Source organism: Peromyscus maniculatus, chromosome 7 (assembly GCF_049852395.1).
Source record: "Peromyscus maniculatus bairdii isolate BWxNUB_F1_BW_parent chromosome 7, HU_Pman_BW_mat_3.1, whole genome shotgun sequence".
NCBI lineage: Eukaryota > Metazoa > Chordata > Mammalia > Rodentia > Cricetidae > Peromyscus > Peromyscus maniculatus.
The window spans coordinates 77,419,774-77,436,026 of NC_134858.1; positions in this window are offsets into that span (position 1 = coordinate 77,419,774).

The window sequence follows — 16,253 nt, forward strand, 5'->3', positions numbered from 1 at the left end:
TTAGCTTGAGAAAAAGATCCCTCAAAACTCTCTGAAAAATGTTGTTCAGCATTACTACAGGATTTAGCATATCCTACACTTGAGTCTTCCCAATACTATTCCTCTAGGCTTGTGGCTCTCATACACATTGATCCTTGACATGTTAGATTTCTTTTTAAGTGTGTGCTTCCTTATAAAGATCTATCAATCAAAACGAACAGTGGATGATCTGAAATTTGGGATCCTCCTGTTTCAGTCTTCCAAGTGCTGAGATCAGAAGTGAACACTATCATGCTGGGCTTCTGCATTTACAATGTCTACCCCCCCATTCTTCTCCTCCTTTCTCATCCCTTCTTCCACTTCCTTTCTTCTATCAAATGTTTATTGAGTACTTAATGCATGCTAAATATACAGGGAATAACCATAAATAATAGTTTCCGTTCTTTGGGGTTTATAGATTTGCATGTTGAATGGAACTTCGGTGGTATTTAATATCTATTTACACAACTTAATATGACTGGTTGAATTCCTGGCAACCCTATAGAATCAGGTCCAGTGGTAAAATAACCAGAGTGAAATGTACAATGAGGTGCTGGTATTTAAAAAAAAGAAGCTGTGAGACAGGTGGGGAATGTAAAAGCCTGGACCAGTACCTCAATGCTAGTTTTGGTGAGTTACCCACAGTCTCCTCATTTATTAAATGGTGATTGCCACCTTGTAGAATGATCATGGAACTAGAGAGGGGAGAGAGAGAGAGAAAGAGAGAGAGAGAGAGAGAGAGAGAGAGAGAGAGAGAGAGAGAGAGAGAGAGAGGAGAGAGAGGAGAGAGAGGAGAGAGAGAAGAGAGAGAAGAGAGAGAAGAGAGAGAAGAGAGAATGTAATCTAATCTGGAAAAGGATTTTGGATACAATATCCACAGAATAGACTAAAACATATTCTCTATTTTCTATAAGAACTCACTAGTTTCCCAAATTAAAAAAAAAACTGTTTTAACTCAGCATTCTGCTCAAAATGATATGCCTCATTTATTTCTAACAAATGGATCCATATGTTTTTCAATCCCATAGTCCACAGTAGTCACCAGCTTTATAGTTTAACTTTGTACCATTGACTGTTGGTGTATTATTTTATGTAACATGAATATACATAAAGATTTGGGGTTTGGAGAGGGGTGTGTATTTAAGAATGTTTTACTCATCGGATTTTATTTCATGGACAAGAGTCCTATGGGTAAAAATATAGTCACAGTATTGATTCAAAGCTTTTAAAACTCTCTCCACATCTTTATTAAAATCCCAGCACACAAACTAACAAATCATTGTGCACAGAGAAATACTTCTGGCATTCCTGGACTTCAGTTGGCACAAAACAGGGTCTTCTTCCCTCCCTCATGAGGTCAGTTTTCAGAAGACAGAGCCATCGATCTCTGCCTGTCACCTGTGACAGTAGCATCTCCACTTCATCACCATGCAGCTCCACAAAGAGAAGCCACTTTTTCCAGTGGTGGGTGTGGCAATTATCCTGGGTCCACTTCACACACTCTCTCCTCTGACTCCTCCCAGGAGCTGCCCTTGCTTCCATCAGTTGACTTTGCATTTCTGACCTCAAGACTTTCCAGTTTCTGCACCTCACCTCTATTCCCCAGTGGGGGGTTCTGGCTTGCATTTATACTAACAGTTCAGCTAAGATTATTCTCAGTACTGAACCCTATGCTATTTAGGCATTCTTCACTGGATAAATTCTCATAAGTCAGCTAGTGTGTGACAAACACCGTGACTTGAGATCTCTCTCATAAGCTTGTTCCCCAAAGAAAGACTTGGCCTTTGTCTGGGACACTTGCATGCACAATCACTCTGAGGCTCCCGCTTGCTATCCAGTCACACCAGCTCTTGGCCAATGGAGCACTAAGAACAGACTGACCTTGTTGTTGGCTTTCCTCTAGCACACCACATACATGAAATCAGCCCATTGCCCTGCAGCTTTCTCTCTCTACTCCATGACCTATTCCACATTAAAGGTCTATGCCTCCTTTCCACAACAGCTACCCCAATCTCAGTCTCAAGCCTCGGATGTGCCTTTGGAAGCTCTGACTCACCCATATCCTTTTGGATGGCTCCACCATTATAACAGCAGCTTACTCTTCTCTGCAGAGTCACCCATGTGGACTTTTATCCAAAGCCAACCTGAATAATTTGGCTAGCTTTGAGCATCAGTTATTGCTGGTCCAGTCTACCATATCAGCCCTAATATTACACCATTTAGAACCCAGGCATTGCATCTGAGGCATATCTTGAAACCTCTCTCCTGTCCTTTTCCTCCCCACCCTGAGAGTTTTCCTCTTTACCCTATTTAAGCTTATTACTCAGTCACAGAGTGTAACAAGCCAAGTTTGTGTGTGATGACACATGCTAATACTAAGATAATTATTTAATCTGTTATCTAAACGAAAAAGATTTTAAAGCAAAATGTGGTTCTATTAGTAACTCCACCAGAGCAACAGCTACCAACTCAAACTGCCCCAGACAAGTAAGGTGACTCTAGCCATATGACAAATGCTAACTAAATACTCTACATTTGACAAGTGTAGTTGGAAGTTTTTCTGTGTCCTGGCTGGCCAGCAGTTGGGACAAATCTCTCCCACTCACATTCCCCAAGTAAACACACAGAGGCTTATATTAATTATAACTGCTCAGCCATTAGCTCAGGCTTATTAATGACTAGCTCTTACACTTAAATTAACCCATTTAGCCACATGGCTTGGTACCTTTTCTCAGTTCTGCCTTGTCATCTTGCTTCCTCTATGTCTGGCTGGCAACTCCTGACTCTGCTCTTCCTCTTCCCAGAATTCTCCTTGTCTGCTTATCCTGCCTATACTTCCTACCTGGCTACTGGCCAATCAGCATGTTATTTATCAACCAATCAGAGCAACACACTTTCACAGCATACAGAACGACATTCCACAGCAGACAAGTATATGGCACTAATTTAAAAAAAAATGTAAATTTAAGTATCTTCCCAAAATTTCAATAGTAAGAGGTCTTAGAGCAATAAAATGGGTCAGTGGGTACAGTGTTTGCTCTGCAAGCCTGATGAACTGAGTTCAATCCCCAGAATGCATGTAAAGATAGAAGGAAGGGACCAACCCTACAAAGTTGTCCTCTGACATCCATGGCATGTAAGTATCCCACCCCCAATAAATAAATAAACCAAACCAGATCTTCACACCCTCAAAAACCTGTCTGCATCAGACTTTTTCTTTTGGGCCACCACCCAGCTCCTAAATCATGACACAGAGACTTCTTATTAGTTATAAATGCTCGGCCTAGCTTAGGCTTGTTTCTGGCTAGCTCTTTTAGCTTAAATTAACCTGTTTCTCATCTACCTTTTGCTTCAGGGCTTTTACTTTTCTTTCCTTCTGTATCTCTTACTTTCACTGCTTCTCCCATGTCTGTCTGTCTGTCTGACGGCTGCCTGGCTTCTTGCCCCAGCCATGTCTCCCTTTTTCTCCTCATTTTCTCCTCCTTCTTCTTTCTCATTCTTTTGAGCCTAGATTGCTCCTCCTATTTATTCTCTCTGCCTGCCAGCCCCATCAATCCCTCTACTGCTTAGCTATTGGCAATTCAACTTTTTATTAGACCACTCAGGTGCCTTTGGCAGGCAAGGTGAAACAGATGCATCACATCTTTACATAATTAAATACACATCCTTACATCATTAAACAAATACAGCACAAGCAAATGCAACACACCTTTACACAGTTAAAGTAATATTCCACAGCATAAACAAATGTAACACATCTTTACATAATTAAGTATTCCACAACACCTGCCAACTTATCAACTTGATTACACTTTATCAGTGTCCTATGGGCTGTGTTATTTGGAGCAAATTTAAAGAGAGACCATTCTCCACAGCTTGGTGCTTCCTCTCTTCACAGACGGTTTAGAAACAGAAGTGGGCCATATGCAATTCAAACTGCATTGCCCACAATTTCACATCATTACTTCTTAAGTAGCTATTTCAATTGAAAACTCCCCCGTTTTACCCTGTGATAATACCTGTTTCTTTTCCAGATGTGACTAAATGAAGCTCACGCATGTGCTACCTTGTGGGTTCTCGGAATGGACTGACTGAAGTTACACTCTCCTCTCACTGAGTTGCAGTGTCCACTTTCCCGGGCCTTCTGCCATATCATTGCCTTAGCGCAGAAAAGAAACTAGTGGAATCTAGGCTGAGATTTTCATGCATGTATCTTAAGTGACTGACAACTATCACTTCACTTTATTGTCAAAGCAAACCTAAGAAGTAGATATAATTAGCTCTACTTTATAGAAAAAAATGGAGCCGGGTGGTGGTGGTGCACTTCTTTAATTCCAGCACATGGGAGGCAAAGCCACACAGATCTCTATGAGTTTGAGGCCAGCATGGTCTACAGAGCGAGATCAGGGATAGGCACCAAAACTACACAGAGAATCCTGTCTTAAAAAACCAAAAAGGAAAGAAAAATGGGGACAGAAAATAGAAAGTATTTTTTGCTCAAGGTTTTCCCACTACTGAGTGATAGAACTGGAATGTGGACCAACTTACCTGACATCCCATTCATTAGATTAAATTAATATGTAGTATAAAAATAAGAGACAGTGGCCAGGCAGCGGTGGCACACACCTTTAATCCCAGCACTCAGGAGGCAGAGCCAGGTGGATCTCTGTGAGTTCGAGGCCAGCCTGGTCTACAGAGCAAGATCCAGGACAGGCACCAAAACCAAATAAATAATAACAAGAGACAGTAAAGTTTTTGCTAAGGAGCTCACAGTCTAAAGGTAGACAGTCTATAAGAAGGCCAAAGGGACAAGACACTGTAATACACTCTCACAACTGCTGCATCACAACTACGCGATGCTTGCTAGAGAATCACAGGTAAGACTAGTGGGGTACTGGCTCTGCTCGGGAAAGCCTGCCCTCTGCAAGCTATTGAAAGTGACATCTGGACTGTCCATTAGCAATGTGTGACTCTGTCTGGTAGAGAAAAGAGGAAAAGCAGCCAATACCATCCCAGTCATGAGCTGGTAGGGAATGTCACGGGGCCATCGAGAAGGTGGAGTAGAGGTGAGATTGCAAGATCTCCTGCATATCTTGGATTTTACTCTCCAGATAATGAGATGTCCTTGAAAGTCTGTAGTTAAAAAGTGATAGGACAAAGATCTCTTTGTTTGACAGATAATAACTGTAGCAGTGTAAAGCACTTACTGGAAGAGGGAAATGGGAGAAACCAGAAGGCCAGTTTGAATAGCCTTTATTAATTTGAGCCACATGTAATGAAAGCCTGAAATATGACCATTACAATGGGGATAAGAACCGGGGAGGGGGGGAGGAAGATGAGAAAAGGCTCCCCAATCCATAGCTACAAAGGAAAAGGGGAGAGCCTAGGGAGAGAGAATAAAGCAAAGAAACCCAAGGACTAAGCAGAGGGTCTTAGGACACACTGGCATGTAAGCAAAGTTGTGGAAGGCTCAGAATGGATTAATCCCAAATTGACTAACAGCGGTGGGCAAGGGAAACATCATGTGTATTGTTCAAATAAGCTTACTCAGGCGTTTAACGTGCCCCTAAGATCTGTGAACAATAGTTTAGTATTCCAGGTTTTAAAAAGTATTCTCCCTGGGGGTGGGGGATTTAGCTCAGTGGTAGAGCCCTTGCCTAGCAAGGGCAAGGCCCTGGGTTCGGTCCTCAGCTATAGGAGAAAAAAAAAAAGTATTCTCCCTGCTAGAGTCAACTGTAAGAGTATTATTTTTCAAGGAAGCAAATGTGTGTAAAAACTGTACAAGTGGCCTGCTCTGACATTCGAGGATTTACTCATCTTGTAAGAAGCTGGATTGAGGGTCTTGCTTTTCCAGGATATGTGTAAGACACACCTCATCCTCGCTCCATAGTGTATTTCAATGGGACAAAAAAACTATCTTTTGCTTTTTTTGTGACAATATTCTGTCCTGTTGTACATGCTACGTATGCTCGTCTGGGAATTCTTGGGATGCGCTAGACATGTTGTTAAGTTAATGAGAGATGTAAGCACTCCACATCAGGCGTTGTGGTAAAGAAGCTAAAAATACATTCAAAGCCAAAACATTCATAATGTATTATCACAGCTAGGGACTTTGTTGGAGACCTCAATTAGCATACAGCCTCTTAAAACTTCCAAACTTAAACCTTAAAAAGATGTGAGTTCGAGGTGAGTCTGGTTACACTGAAAATTATAGGCTAGCCTGAGTTACATAGTTAGACCCTGTTTCCAAGGACAGCATGTCAGGGACATGGCATTTCAAGCCTAACTCACAGGAAGCAATCAGATTCTCCCTGCTCATTACACTCAGCCTGTCAATTTTAGATAAGCCTGAAATATACAGCAGAGGACTGGGAGCCTCCATAGTCTCATGAAAGTTGCTGTCATTTCTGTTGTTATCAGAAAGAAATAAGATGCTTGGTGGTGAACCCATCAGGGATTACATACAATGCCATGTATACTGGAAAAAGACTGTGGTTAGATCACATCCCAGCTACTGAGCAGACATGTGGTCATGGACAAGTAAGTTACCGCACACTGTTGGCATCAGAGGTTTCTAGTCTGTAAAAGAATCATGTGTCCCCCCTCCCTGCCCCACAAGATTATCAAATGAGATGGCACCTGTAACATGCTTTATAGGAGTGTTTGGGCCACTGTTTAATGAATGTTAGGCATCATTGCTACCAAACACAACCAACATGGGGACAGGCGTTTGGCATGTGTACTGACATATCTCCTCCCAAGAGCATACTCTTCTACCGAATTTAGAGACAGGCCCAAAGGGATCCTAAACCTAGTCCAAACCAGTAACGCCACTGACTCAGGTGACACCTGCAGTGTGAGGAGTGGACATAGCAACAAGGTGAACGTGAAAGCATTCTTTAGCAATGCCTTAAGGAGACAGCACGTGCAGGCATTTCTGGTAGTTTCCATGTGGGAGGCGAGTCGCCTGACAGAAACAAGCTCTGTTTTGGAGACGGTGACATGTGAAACTCCCCTTTCACTGGGAGCTTCCCGCCTATGTGTTTCAACTTTGACAGACATCTTGTGAAATCCCTCCCTTTAACAAGGCTGCTCCTGACATTCCACAGAGGTTTTTCTGTCAGAGGATCCCTTGCACCCTACACGCCATCTCACTTCCTTATCCAGAGCCTATTTTAAGTCAGATGTGGAAAGAAACACCCAGTGGGATTTGTACACAGGGCCTTGAACAAGACAGGCCTCGTGATAACTGAGCAGCGAGCATTGCATAACATTTTAGATTCACCGATGGTTAAATACTTTCATCAGCCAAAATTCCTTAGTATCTGTAACAGGCTGGGCCTGAGTGATAGAGGGGAGTGCTCAGTGTGGCTTTTGGTTTTAGGGAGAGCATGGTTTTAATTGGCGTGAAGGAGCTGTAAGGCAAATAACTATAGTGTAACATGGTAGGCTTGGTGATGGCCCAGTTTTCAAAGTGCTACAGAGAAGAGAATAGGCATAAACCATGCCAATCCACTATGCTTGCCTCAACAGTTCGGAAGAGTCATTTAATGCCTTGAATTTTCGGCCTTACCTTTGTCTGGTGCAATGACAAACCCCTCCCCTTGAAATGACCTCACTGTCCATAGCACAACCACGTCTTTCTGGTTCGGTTTGCTGGGCTGTGAGATTCTACACCTGATTTCGGTGCAGCTGTCCTGCTGAGGTGTCCCCACAGCCTGTCATTAATGATAAGAAACTGCTGCACATGCAGGAGCCCTTAGAAGAAACAGCCCGTGTTAAAAATGGCCAATCAATATACAATTTCTGCCATCTAATGGTTTTGCAAAGCTATTTGCATGCCTCATCGAAACCCTTTACATTTGCATATGATGAATGTGTTACGGAAATAAACAAATATTCCAAAGTAACAAGAAAAGGTATATTTTAATGTTTCATCACAACTGACAAAAGAAAATTGCACCTCAGCACAGAATTTTTAAGATGTAATGTTTCACTCTGAAAAATGCCAATATCAACTTTAATAGAAGTAAGGGATTCATGGAGTGGGGAAAAATCAATACACTTCTTTAAGCTCCCCTTTAGCAAAAATGTCCTTTCATTGAGGAGTTGGGGGGTAGTAAAATCTGAATAGATTTTAGGGAGTGGAAAGAAATGTCATGCAGGAAGTTGAGAATACTTTAATGAAATTCAAAGTAGGGGGCTGTAAGCCTTGTTGTGAATAGAAGTGGAATGAATCAAGGGTCTGGGCAAAGTGGAAGAAATAATAGGACACCATCTTTTTTTTCTTTAAAGTTAGACTAAAGTATTTTTTAAGATTTATTTATTTATTATGTATCCAGAATGTATGACTGCAGGCCAGAAGAGGGCACCAGATCTCATTACAGATGGTTATGAGCCACCATGTGGTTGCTGGGAATTGAACTCAGGACCTGTGGAGGAGCAGTCAGTGCTCTTATCCTCTGAGCCATCTCTCCAGCCCATAAGACTCAATCTTACTTTGACTCTAATGAGCAGTTTTCTCAGGGAAGGGACACGTTGCCTGGTTCATTTATTACCTGCTTGACTCTGGTCAAGGCACATTCTATCTCTGAGAACTGATTCTTGTTTTTGTTTTTTTTTTTTGTTTTTTTTTTTGGTTTTTCGAGACAGGGTTTCTCTGTGTAGCTTTGCGCCTTTCCTGGAACTCACTTGGTATCCCAGGCTGGCCTCGAACTCACAGAGATCCGCCTGCCTCTGCCTCCCGAGTGCTGGGATTAAAGGCGTGCGCCACCACCTCCCGGCGAGAACTGATTCTTACACTAATAAAATAATGGGTCTTACCAGACCTGGTGGCTTAGTCCTATAATCCCAGCTATTTGGAAGGCTGAGGCAGGAAGATCCTAAGTTTGAATCCTACATGGGCCATTCAGTGAGATCTGCTTCAAAAGGAAAACAGCCTAGTGGCGGCGGCGGCGGCGGCGGCGGCGGCGGCGCACGCCTTTAATCACAGCACTCAGGAGGCAGAGCCAGGCAGATCTCTGTAAGTTCAAGGCCAGCCTGGTCTACAGAGCAAGATCCAGGACTGGCACCAAAACAACACAGAGAAAACCTGTCTTGGAAAAAAAAAAAAAAAAGGAAAACAAAGACAGAGCTAGAGATGAAGTCCAAGGCAGGTGTGAGGCCCTAGGATCAGTCTTCAGTACACAAACCAAATACGCTTCTTAAGTCAGTAGTGGCTTTGCTCTCCTCCCCTCCTCTCTGCATTAAGGATATTGGCATGGTGTAGATTGCCCACAAATTGGAACATGATGCTTCAAGAACGACTGCCACTCAAGACAGACACTGCCTTCATGTTGAGGCTTGGGAGGAACCACAAAGCTGCATTATAAAATATTCAGCACATTTACTCTCTCGTCTCATCGGGAATAAAGTATTGGAATATACTTGGAGGGTAAAGTTGATGTGTTTTCTTCAGTAACACCCCTGCTCTCTAAATAGCACTGGTTTCTATTTAGAGGAGAGACCAAACTGAAGTCATATCCTGCAATAAATTCCTTTTCTCTCTCTATTCTGTTGCCATGCATTGCTCTTGCAAGCAGGCTGTAGCAAATCCAAGCTGTGCTGAGATGCCAGGGAGGGGCGATATTAACTCTTTCCAGACAAGTGAGGACTTTATATTGCTCAGAAATTGATAAAAGTATAAGTCTTCAAATGTTCACATGTCCCCTTCAAGACCAATGCATTATATTTTGTGAACTCAGAACTCTTAATTTATAGAGTCAGTTTTGCCTGGCTATGATGTCTTGATCTATTAAGTGACCTGTCACTCAGCTTCTTAATCTATAAAATGTGTTTTATGAAACATTTTCTAAATTTTTTCATACTTCTAAAAAGTCTTACCCAGTCATGAACTTCTAGGACACATTTTTCTCTTCTGTGACCACATAAGCAATAATCAAATATTGGTAAGTTAGTGATATTTGTATGTTTGTATGAACTATAAACTAACAAGTAAATCATGATTTAAGACCAGGTCTGGATTAAGACTCTTTAGAGGGGCTGGAAAGATGGCTCAGTAGTTAAGAGCATTTGTTGCTGTTACAGAGGTCTTGGTTTTGATACCCAGGATCCACATGGTGGCTCATAGCTGTCTGTAACTCCAGTTCCAGGGGATCCAATGCCATCTTCTGGCCTCCATGGGCACCAGGCACAAATGTAGTGCACAGACATACATGCCGGCAAAACACCCCCAACACATTAAATAAAATAATCTAACAAAAATTTAAAGACTATTTAGAGGTCTGTAAGTGCCAGGAGAAATGAATTTTGACTAGACTGAAACACCTCCAGGACACTAAAACATGAAGTCGATTCTGTTTGTTGAGTAGTTTGAATTCCATCTGGCCCACAGAGGCTCGCTAGCCAAGTCTCCAAAGGACAGCAGTTTCTTGTCATTTAAATCGTCAGGGTTGGCATGCATATTGTACAATTGCCTCTTCATGATTTTTCTGAGTTTGCGTTGTTATTGTTGTTGTTTTTGACCGAAGGGAGGAGCAGAGAGTTGCATAAGGTGTAGAAGTCAGCACCTTGGTAATGAAGCAAGAGGAAGCAGTGAGCTGGCGCAGCTTACCCCGAATCTGTTCTAACATGTGATTGATTGGAGCAATGCAGCACTTCCCATGCTCCTTGAGTACAAGTCTCTAATCAGCTTTTAAATGAATAAACATTTAGAGCCGTTTTTTGGCTTGCAGGAAAACTTAGTGAAAAAATAAAAGAAACTTGCCATATACTCTCCCAAAGGCAAGTGTACACATCTTCCATTGATGACACTAGCACCAGAATGGTATATTTGTTACAATGAGCCTACTCTGACATATTACACCTAGAACCCATCATTTACATAGAGGTTCACTCTTTGTATTATGTATAATGACATGCATGTATAATGACATGCATCCACCAATAGAGCATTAAAGTTAAAAGTCTTACCTGTAACATTCTCTGTATCCAATCTTTTCATCCCTTTCCCCAACATAAAGCCTGGGAACCACTGATCTTTTGATTTTCTCCTTAATCTCGCTTTCCCCAAGATGCTCTATTGTTGGAATCACAGAATGTAAAGTATCTTCAGATGGGTGTCTTGCACTGAGTCATCCTCTATGCCCTTTCTTTTTTAAACATTTTTTAAAGTTGTGTGTAGGGGGTGCTGCACTGTGAACACCATCCTGTGCATGCCATAGCATCAAGATGGAGATCAGAGATAAATCTCTGAGAGTTGGTTCTCTCATTCTACCATGGGTTAAAGAATCAAATTCATGTGGTCAGGTTTGTACAGCAAACACTTACCTGATGAGTCACCTCACAGGCCCCTCCATGCCTTTCCACACTAGATAGCTCATTTCTTTATAGTATGGAATAATAATCCATTTTTATAAGTCTGGATGTTACACACTTACTCTTATCTATTTTTCTGTTAATATACATCTTGATTGCTTCCAAATTTCATGTGTGTGTATATGTTTAAAAGTAGCTTTGTCCATACACATGTACATACTTTTTTTTTTTTTTACATTTTCAATTAATTTAGGCAAATACCAACGACTATAAAGACTAGATCTTATGATAAGGGCATATTTAATCTTGTTGTCTTGCATTTCCATCAGTAGTACATGAAAATTTCCAGTACTTCACATCCCCACCAGGACTTGTCAGTGCTATGGATTTGGCCATTTGGATTGTCAGGTCAGGCAATCTCACATTAACTGGTAATTCCCTAATGACATTTTTCCCGTGCTTTTCACATGCATCTCTGCGTCTTCTTTGTTGAGGTATTTCCCTAATGACATCTTTCACATGCTTGTCACGTGTGTTTCTGTGTCTTCTTTGTTGAGGTATCTATTCAGGTCTTTCCTTTAATTGGGTTATATAATTAGTTATATTTGAGTTCTAAGAGATATTTGTGTATTTTTTATTACTATTATTTTATATGCATTGGTGTTTTGCCAGCATATATGTCTGTGTGAGGGTGTCAGAAGTCCTGAAACTTGAGTTACAGACAGGTGTGAACTGCCATGTGGGTGCTGGGAATTGAACCCAGGTCCTTTGGAAGAGCAGCCAGTGCTCTTAACCACTGAGCCATCTCTTCAGCCCCATATTTGTATATTTTGAATAAAAATGTTTATTAAATGTGTTCTTACATATATTTTCCCTCAGTTGGTGGCATGGTTCATCTTTCTTTTAATGTTGCTCTTCACAATGCAGACAGTTATTGCCACACCCAAGAGCATGTAAGATTTCTCTCACACTACTTCTTAGGAATTTTATAGTTTTGTATTTTTACATTTTAATCTTTGATCCATTTTTTTTCTCCAAGTTCAGTGAGGGACATGAGGTTTGTATCTAGCTTCACTGTTTTACATATGGATGTCCAGTTATTTGAGACCATTTCACTTCTTCATTATTTAGGAAATATTTTATGCTAATAATCTATAATCAAACCCATGAAGATAAAACTTCATATATTTAATACAGTGTGTTACCATCAAATAAAATGGAAAAAATAGGTTAAAATATCTAGTTCAAGATGGCTGCTCATTTCTGTACAATGCCAACCCAACACAGCAAACCAGAGTTGTCTTTTTCCAACGTTGACAGAACAGCTAATGTTTCCAAAATGTATTTATATATAAAATTTGAATATATATAATATTTAATACATGGAATATATTTTTCAAATTATATATGTGAGAGGGAGAGAGAGAGAATAGCAGGGACCATTTATCTGCTCCACTGAAGTGCCTTTGCTCCTGAATAAAGATCAGCTGGCTACCCACACATGAGTATACTTCTGGGATCCCTATCCCATTCTTTCATAAATAACACCCTGTCTTTATTGGTGTCATTTAAACCCAAGTCTTGAAAAGGTTAGATAGTACCAGACCTCTTACTTCAATCTTCAATGTTAAGTTGGCCATTCTTGGCCTTCTGTCTCCCCAGGCAAACTATAGTATCAGTTTGTCAGATACCCATGAAATGACTTCACTGGCAATGTTATTAAGATTCCATCGAAGCTATCCATCAGTGTGGAAAGAACTGACATTTTGACAATATTGTCTTGTTTTCCATGGAGTTGTAATGCCTCTCATTTACTTGCTTCTTCTTTGACACATTTCATCATGTTAGTGTGTGTTAGATTTTATTTTAGGGAAGGAAGGAGCAAAACTAAGTGGTAATATGTTCTGGGCTTTACATCCTGCCTGTTTATTGCTAGCATCTAGGAGACCACTTGACCGTTGCTTTGTTTTGGGTTTGGTTTGGGTACTGAGGACCTAGCACAGGGCTCTGTGCAGGCCCTGCAGGGATTGACTTTTGAAAAATATCACAATTATTATTTTATGTGTATAAGTGTTTTGCCTGCATGTGTGTCTGTACATCATCTGTGTGTCTGGTGCCCATTGAGACCAGAAGAAGCCATCCAATTCCCTGGAACTGGAATTACACATAGTTGTAAGTCACCATATGGATGCTGGGTATTGAACCTGGGTCTTCTGGAAGGGCAGTCAGTGCTCTTAACTGTCCAGCCCCAGTAACTGACTGCTGTATATTAACTTTATATTTTGAATCCTTGTTTAATTAATTCTAAGGTTTTGATTTGGGAGTATTTGGGCTATCCTTTCAGATTTTCTACATGGATATTTTTTCACATTCATTATATGAGCTGCGAACAAAGTTTTTTTTCTTCTTTCTTTCCCAATATGTATACCGTTCATTCTGGACTGATTGCATTGCTAGGACTTATTATATAAGACTGAAAAGCATTTTAAAGGGGGGTATATTGTCTTTTTCTTCATCTCAGAAAAAAAAGCTCAAGTTTCTCATCAATACATACAATGCTAGCTATAGGGTTTTTGTAGCTACTGTTTACTAAATCAAGATTTTGTCATCTATTCTGAATATCATGAGTGTTGAATTGTGATAACTATTTTATATATCTTTGTATGTTTTGACATTTTCCTTCTTTAGGCTGTTGATATGGTGGGTTGCTGCAATTAATTTTCAGATATTTAATTAAACTTTCATTTCTTGGATAAAACAAGTTTTAGCTTTCATCTTTTCTTAGATATTTCTGCTTATTTTGTTTTATTTGGGCAGTAGGGATTGAACTTGGGGCTTTGCACATGTCAATACATGCTCTGTGTCACCTCTGCTCCTATGATTGGCTTGGAAGCTAAAGTTTTATGGTAACTTTCTCTGGCTCTGACTCTCCTCTGTTTCTGGCCCCCCCCCCCCGTGTCTGTCTGTCTGTCTGTCTGTCTGTCTGTCTGTCTCTCTCTCTCTCTCTCTCTCTCACACACACACAGAGAGAGAGAGAGAGAGAGAGAGAGAGAGAGAGAGAGAGAGAGAGAGAGAGAGAGAGAGAGAGTTATGAGAGATATTGGTATGTAGTTTTCCATTCTTAAAGCCTAATTTCCTATTTTGTTCCGGGGCAGCATTGAGTTCATGCTCCCATATAAAGGCCACTGTCACTTTTATTTGTTTCTCAATAAAAGAAACTTTTAAAAGTGGAATTCCCCCCAAGTAATGCAACAGATCTTCTACTATATATTCGTCATTTTAGATAGCAGCTTTTAAACTTCTGCTTTTTATAATGAGAGAATTCAAGAATTGAATAGGAGTCTTCCTTTTATTTAACAAGGAAAAAAAAACATGCTTTGGAAATTTCGGTCATTTCCAAAATGTTTTAGGGACCTTTTCTTCTTTTCAGAAAATTCTTCCCATGACTTATCTCATTAGTGGAATGTGGCATCTAACTCCTTGCCATACACTTTCAATTATTTCTTATAAAAGTATTTGAGTATTATCCATGCTTCTAATTACAAACCAGTGTTCCCTTCTGTCAGTACTTTTGAGTCTCACCTAAGTATATTAAGTATGTTTACCAAGGACTATCTGAAAATATTGAAAATCCTTATAAAGTGTCCTTTTCAAGAAATTGCTTTTGTTAAATCTAGAAAATAGTGAGGAGGGTTCTATTTCTTGGCATTATAGAACTTTTTGTCAATTTGATGTACTAAAATGTTACATTTTATTTTTAATTTTGTGTGTGTGTGTGTGTGTGTGTGAGAGAGAGAGAGAGAGAGAGAGAGAGAGAGAGAGAGAGAGAGAGAGAGAGAGAGAGAGAGAGAGCACAGGTGCCTACAGAGGCCAGAAAAGGGTGTCAAATCCATAATCAAATAAGAAACTAATAAAAATAGTTCAGATACACAATCATAAATGTAACAACCTTTGTCTTTTGTTTATCGTTTCATAACATTTTTCTTCAGTACTGGTGTGCAGTCCATGCATACTTACAAAACTTTACTGAGGAACTTTTATTTCTTAGTTCTGCTGAAGATGGGACCTGGGGCCTTGTGCATGCTAAGCAAGTGCTTCTACTATCAGGCCTCATCCCAAGCCCCTAGTTAGCAATTTTCTAAAGCCAGAAATATATTTGCATTTATTTTCTGGGTGTTGAAATTTGGCTTTTATGATCTATATCTGGATTTCAATGATATACTTACCACTTCCTTCGTTTTGTTTCCCATGTTGGTACCAGGGGTTTATAGTGTTTCCTCAGACTTCCGGTCACGTCTACAAAGTTTGCAGTGGCAATGCAATGGGGCGGTGGCCAGAATGAGACCTTGGAAGGAAAAGATCCTCGGGGGACTTCCTCAAAGGCTGGGGTTACTAGAAAGGAGAGGGGTTTTCTTCATCCTTTCCAGCACGGAGAACAAACTAAAGCAAACCTGATGGGGAATGTCTTTCTGTACGCGGATATGTGTTGCTCTGATTGGTTGATAAATAAAGCCGTTTGGCCTATGGCAAGGCAGCTTAGAGGCAGGCGGGAAATTCAAAGAGTGAGGCAGAAACAAGGTGGGAGAGACGTTGCCATCGGCTGCCGTGAGAAGCAAGACGTAAAAGTAAGCCACAAGCCACGTGACAAAGTATAGATTGATAGAAATGTGTGAATTTGAGATATAAGAACTAGATAGCAAGAAGCCTGCCATGGCCATAGTTTAAAAATAATATTAGCCTGTGTGTTTTTATTTGGGTCCCAGCGGCTGCGAGACCAGCGGGTAAGAGAGATTTGTCCTGACCGCAGGCCAGGCAGGACATAGGAAAACTTTCAGCTTCACAAACAGAGGCCCAGTGGAGAGTGGTGGTTTAAGGCAAGTCTTAACTGTTCTTTTCCTTTCTTTCCCTATATTACTCTC